Source organism: Struthio camelus, chromosome 10, assembly GCF_040807025.1.
Source record: "Struthio camelus isolate bStrCam1 chromosome 10, bStrCam1.hap1, whole genome shotgun sequence".
NCBI classification, from domain to species: Eukaryota; Metazoa; Chordata; class Aves; order Struthioniformes; family Struthionidae; genus Struthio; species Struthio camelus.
In genome coordinates, this window is record NC_090951.1 from 12,050,889 (window position 1) to 12,057,495 (window position 6,607).

Genomic DNA, 6,607 nt, shown 5'->3' on the forward strand with positions numbered 1-6,607 from the left:
AATGTATCTCTATTTCACAGTCAGGCTGCAATCCCTACCCCTGTCTCCATCAGTAAGGTTGAGGCTGTGACATCTGTTGAGTATTACCAAAATCCTGAGTAACGCATGCTGGATTTCAACCTAGAAGTGGCATATGCAAAGGGAGAGTCATCAGTCACCGAATGGGCTGGTGCCCCTGGCAGCTCACCCCTGCTAGGACCCCTGGTCCGCATCGGCACCGTTCAACATTGCTTCTTTCTGTGCTGACAAGCAATAGAAGTGAGAGGCAGAGAGCAGGGGATTGCAAGTTAGCAGGTGTTTCTCCACAAAGACCAGGACCTAAGTGATTTTGTTCTGCAATTTATTTTGCATGTATGTTTGTATCTTGAGATATTTTTTTGAACACACGAGCCAGTGCTTTGGAAGCAGCCTTCGCCTCTCTGATTGCACACGGCAGGGCTCTGGCAAGGCGCTGATTGCTCCTGTCTTTTGGCCAATGTGCTGTCCATCCTGCGCCCTGGAGCGCGGGAAGCTGTGGATTGCAGACTGCGGTAATGCCATCAGGAGGTGGTACTGGGAGGCTGAGCCCTTCCACGATGCGGGCACTCAATGGGTCCTTGAGGAGGAAGTTGTCAGATTAATTCGGGACCTGCCTGGGTTTTATACTCTTGGACCAGTGCTCTTCACTACCTCCTACCCCAGAGTCGTCTTTTTATCACTGCTTCTCCTTCTGCTCTCTCTGCTGCTCACCCCTCCATGACCTTTTTCCCACTCAAGTAGCTTTTCCTCTTAGAATCACAAGAAGCAGGAGATGGCTGGATTGCATATTTTACTTGCAAGACACAACTACATGTAAATAGAGGCAATTGGCTTTGGTTGTCTTATTCTTTTTTTTTTTTTTATCTTTTTGCCCATCGTAGACTCTAATGTGTTTAACACTATAACCATTGTATAATATCCTTGCAGCTTTTAGAGCTCCAGTTTTCGTATATCCTTATGCCTTTCAGTTCCTCTGTGCAATACCATACAGCATGAAGTGGTACACAGTTGATAGGAGGTTGTGTGGCCTTCCTTGTCTTACCTCCCTTTCCAGCCTCCACCAAATCCTGTGGTTTTACGCACAGTTCTCTCTCAGATGAGTTTTTCCCATCTTGCACGTGCATTAAAAACTTGCAGCCTAGTAGCTTTTAGCTATTTTTGCTGACTTCAGAAGCATTCTTCAGTCTGCAAAGCTCAAACCTTTCATTTTGCATTCAGTGAAACGTGAAGACTGAAGAACTGGAAAACAAGCAGATTTCAAACTTTGGACCACTCTGAATTTATGCTTGCGCTGTATGCACACGTATGTATGCATACTTGCTCACTTACTACAGTTTAGATTTTTTTATTTCTCAGTGCAGACAGTTTTGCTATTAAAATCTGTAGAAATTTTCATTTTTAAAAACCAGTAAGCCCCCATATGTTAGTATATGTGTCTTTGTTCCCTTCCATTTCTCAGTGACAGAAGTTTAAATGTAGTCAGCAAACTCAGAACAGGAATGATCAAACATGTCTGTGATCAAAACGAAGACCCGGTAAGTAGCTGTTTCAGTCTCTGTTTGTTAGAGAATATGGGGAACTGTGCAGAATTACTCATTTACTACACAAATGAAATAAATGGGTCCTTGCCCCTTTTCCCCACAGCATAAATCCAGTCTGCTGTGACAGAATATTACCATGATGTATGGTACTGTAGGAAGCAATTATGGAGATGGAAAGGAAGAAGAAATACGCAAAAATTATTACTACCAATCATTGTTTACTTTATAGCTGAACAGAGAGGCCTATTTTTATACGGTAGCTGTACAGCTTCATAACAAAGACAACACAGATGAATCTGGTGAGCAAAGGAGTGTAATTAGGCTGCTCCGTGGGTGAAGACGTGAGGACCAGATCGTGCAAGCAATTCGTGGCAGAGCCGGGCGCTGACGACAGAGTCCCAGGGCAGCAGCGTTTTATCCAAAAGATCAGCTTTCCTCCTATTAATAATGAATAAGTTCTTTGAAATAAGATTTTATGTATGTTTAAATTTAATAGCTCATCCTTCTGGAAAGGCTCAACCCTGCTAGGTACTACATCCACTTTGGGTTGGTTTAGATCTGTTGGGAGCCGAGGACGCTCCTCTCCTCCTGAATCAAGCCCTCGGTGAAGCAGATGCCGTTGACAGATTACCATTTATAGCTCTTTATTGCTTCCTGTGGGTTTATTGCAACCTCCTCGCCCGCTTAGCTCTCCCTCCCTCTCTCAGAGCAAACATAATGTACAGCGCATGTAAATATAAAACATTAAGCAATTACTAGGTTGTTTCAGATGCAGCGCCATTAATGCCTCATTTCCGAAGGCCACAGCTTCAGAGGCAGGGCGTGCTGTGCCCGTCACCGCGTGCCACGCTCGCCGGCAAGCGAGCCCAGCCGCCGCCGAAGTATCGCTCGCTGGCCCCAGGGCCAAAGGGGAGCCCCGGGGCTGCGGTGGCCAGGAAGGCGGCCGGAGGGAGCTGAGCGGAGCGTCCGTCTGCTCGCACGCTGTGCAGAAGGTTTTCAAACAGCGGACTTCAATCTCCTGCTCTTTTCTGTCGCCTCTTGCATCCCTGTCTCCCTTCCGTAAGGACGGCCAGCGCTCTGCTGATATGAGAAACGGCGAACGGGCGAATTTGTCGCATTCGAAGTCCCTAAGGCGAATCGCCTGGCACCAGCTTTAAGAGGCTGGATGTGGGTTTCTTGCCGAAAAAGGAAGGTTTCTGATTTCGTTTGCCTTCTGCGCCCGGCCTCCTCTCCGCTCGGCCCCGAGCAGGTGGCGCAGGGCCGCCGGTGGGAAGGAGCGCGGTGCCGGCGCGGTGCCTTCTGCGTCCCCAGGCCCTGCCTGGGGCTCCCCTGTGCCGTGGCGATAGCGATGCTGAGTAGCAGCGTGGCCAGCTCGGCCCCGTCCCCCCTCTGGCGCTTGCCAGGAGCTCCCCGGGCAGCGAGGGGGCGTTTCAGGCCCAGGTGAGGTCAACCCGCCTGGGATCAGCCCTGGGCTGAGATGGGGCTCTGGCCTCGCTCCCTTTGCAACGTGTAGGATATGTTTGAGGGTGTTAAATTTTTCAGTAGGTGCCGAAGGCACGCCGGCAGGGCAGTCTCGGGGAAGCGTGTGCTGCCCGTGTTGCGCCTGTTCAGCGGGTGAACAGCAGACACCATCTCCGGAGCTGTCAATCCGGCACCTCCACCAGCACGCAAGTCCTGAAAAAGACGCTTTTAAAGACAGGTACGGATGTGTTTTGCTTCCCTGGATTAGAGAGCTGAAGAAAGCTGCGGTGTGCTCAAGAGACCTGCTTCATACTGTTTATAATAATCTGTCTTTTGAGTTTCTGAAGTCCATTCGGTAACATGCTGGGTTATTACTGTGTAGTAAGCGCAGAGTGACTCATGGACAACTCACTAACCTCTGGGCTTTGCCCGTTGCTATGCCCTCTGCTAACTATTTCTACTTTAATAGATTTTGTTTTGAAGAGAATCGTCACCGTTTCCAGCAGAAACGGTTCCTTGATGAGCCTTGAAGGCTGCTCCGGCGCGGTGGCCCCTGCGCGCTGGAGTCTGGCCCTTGCGGAGCAGGTCTGGCTGGCATCGCGGATGCCGGGCTCGGATGGCGGCTCTCGCTTTTTTCTGCAGCAGTGATAAATGAACTCTTACTGATGGATTTTTGGCTGGCCTTCGCCAGGCGTCTGGCTCACAGCTGAGCCAGTTGTCATAGCAGTAATGGGGCTGCATGTGATCCTGATAAGGGGTCAGTTGGCTGACGGATTATCTTAGCCTTTCCTTTTTTCCTCTGAATGTGAAAAATGTGCTTCCTATGTTTTCTTAAAAACAGTTGATCCACAATTCTGATTTGGGACCCTTGGTATTTAGCTGCTTCGAGGGGAAGGACTGGTATGACAAAGAGAAGCAAACCATAGGAGCAGGATGTGCTTTTCATCTTTGAACCCTGTTAGATCTGGAGTGTTAGAGGGCACATCTTTGGCTGCGGGTCTGTATTTAATTTGCGTACCTGTAAGCATTAGAAGCTGTGCTCTCTTGTCTCTGCATCATTTATCAATTACATAAACAACGCTTATGATTCATTTATTTAGATTGTTTTCTTGTGAGATTTCCTCAAGCACAGAGGTTTTGTGAGCGTTAAGAGGAGACGGCTGTCACCTGAAGGTTGCCAGCAAGGCGCTGTCTCGGGTTTGCTGTGACTATATGTAATTCTCACTTGATTCCAGTGTATGAGCTCGGGCCACAATCTAACTCTTTACAGACATTATAAAAAATCTGTCAAGCTGAACAGACAGGCTGTTTGGATGGCCCTGATCATAAACTGTAACAGGATCGAGGCACGTTAGTGTCTAGGGAGATAACGAAATCTGGGGCATTGTGAGGAAGTTTCCACAACCCACGCTTGTAATGGACCTGCCTTGTGAACATATAAAAGCTTCCAGTGTCAAGCCTATGCGACTGTAAATTCAGAATTTCAATACATTTAAAGAAGTAGTGATCAATATTTCTTCTCATCTTTCTTTCTGATATATATAATTTGCTGAGCAGGGTTGAGAGAGACAGCTGAACGGAAGAGGCCTGCTGCTTGTTCCTCTGCGAAGCACTGGCCTGGTTTGGAATGGTTTAGTTTTTTTGAAAGAATTTTTGATTTCTTGTAAAAGCTTCAAACTCCAAAAAATAAATGTTTCCCATTCACAACTGGAGAAAACTAAAATGTTTTCAGCTTTCCCAGAACACTTTTGACTGAGTTTTAGGAGAAACAAGCTTTTCTCGTGTTTCTCATTCTTAACTCTGCCCTCAAACGCTCCCCACAAAAATTCCCCAGCACATTCATAAAAGAAAATTAGATGAAAAATTTTCACACAAGCTTGGCATTTACAAAGGGAGTTTTTATCAGCTCTCAGTTTGCAGAAGAAAATCTCATTCCTCTAGAAGAGGTAACCAAGACATGTCTCTTAATGAATTTCAACCATGAGCATCAGTTTGTGATTTACTGGCCAAATTCTAGTCAAGAGACTTGGATGTTGATAGTGCTGTGAGTAGGGAAGAGATTGGCGGATAGCCTTTCTCACATTTTGAAGACAAAATGGCAAATCCTTATTACTTATCAGATTACCCTTAAATAACTTGCTGTAGTCCAAGGCTACCCTCTTTATTCAGCCAAAGCTCACAGGGGCTTCCAATAATTTCGTTTGAGTTAGTTTAAACTAAGAACGCTGGGACTGAGCCATTCATTGGTATAAGAATATTAAGCATCCGGAGATGGTTTTCTAATCCCGCAATACTTTCTGATACTTCGAACCATTTTTATTTGGATGGATGTAAAGCTTTTCAGAATGGTTTGGGTATGGCAGAGAGACCCCTGGAGTACCAGACAGCCTGGTAGAAAGGACCTGAATTTGGGTTTCCCACATCCTGGGTGCCTGCTCCAATCATTCGGGGAGTTGCTGTTCGGGGAGCTGCTCTCTCGTGTCCAAAGTAGCTGAGTTTGTGGTGCCTCTGAACCAGTGGGCTATCCAGGCAGCCTTTGGGGCTACGAAATGATTGATTTTTTTCAATAGAACAGCACAAATGGAAAAGTGGGGAAAGCTGATTAATTGAGGTTTTTCTGGCAAAACTTCTTTTGCCAGAAAACTCATACCCAGTTGTAATTAGACTGCTCTATCTGGCCTAGATATTTCAGGCTTAAAATTCTATTTGGAGATCAGATGGTGAATTTTCACCACTGAGAGCAATTTCCTAAAAATCTGTTTAGTATTCTGGCAGTTTGCAGGATGGAAAAAAAAATCAAAAAATGCTTAGGGGCAAATTTTCTGCGTGGTGCACAGAGAGTTTTAGCACATAATAACTGCAGTTGGGTGAGTAACTCACTGCACTGGAAATTTGCTCCTTAGTATCTTGAGATTACAAGGCAGGGCAGTATTCTACGTAAAACTCTAGTTCTTTGCCTCTTTAGATACCAACTTTGTAACTAAGAGGAAGTTTACTAAGTTTGTAATGCATAGAGGAGGGAAACAAATGCACTACTGCATTAATCAAAAACAGCTGAAATAGCTCAGGTAGACTTCTGCTGGTTGGCAATGTTACCATTTTTTAAAAATCATATGGTAATTGAATCCAATGTTTGTGCTGGAAGCTGAATGCATTTCAAATGTGAATTAAACCTATGTAATGTAGAGCAGCGGTGCATAATTAAGGCACTTCATGACTGGAATTGTTATCTTTATATTATACCCCAATTTTCAACACAGCTACAACCTTCTTTCCAAAATGAACCCAATTCCCTTAGAATATAGGCATCGTTTCATCCCTGACTATATTTTATTCTCAGAATTACAAGAACAAATCCAGAAAGGAGATTAAAAAGTGTATTGACCAGATTTTTCCCATCTGAGCAAACTATATTAAGAAACTTCCCAAAGATTTGGGAAGGAGGAGAAGTGGGGAAGAGAGGACTTTATTAAGGCAGTTTATTTAGGAGCAGCAGCATGTTTTGAGGTGAGTCACCTCCCTCCAGGCACTGTGGGCCACAAGGTTGTTTTGGAGCCTACCTGATGCTTTTTCTCTTCAGAAATCTT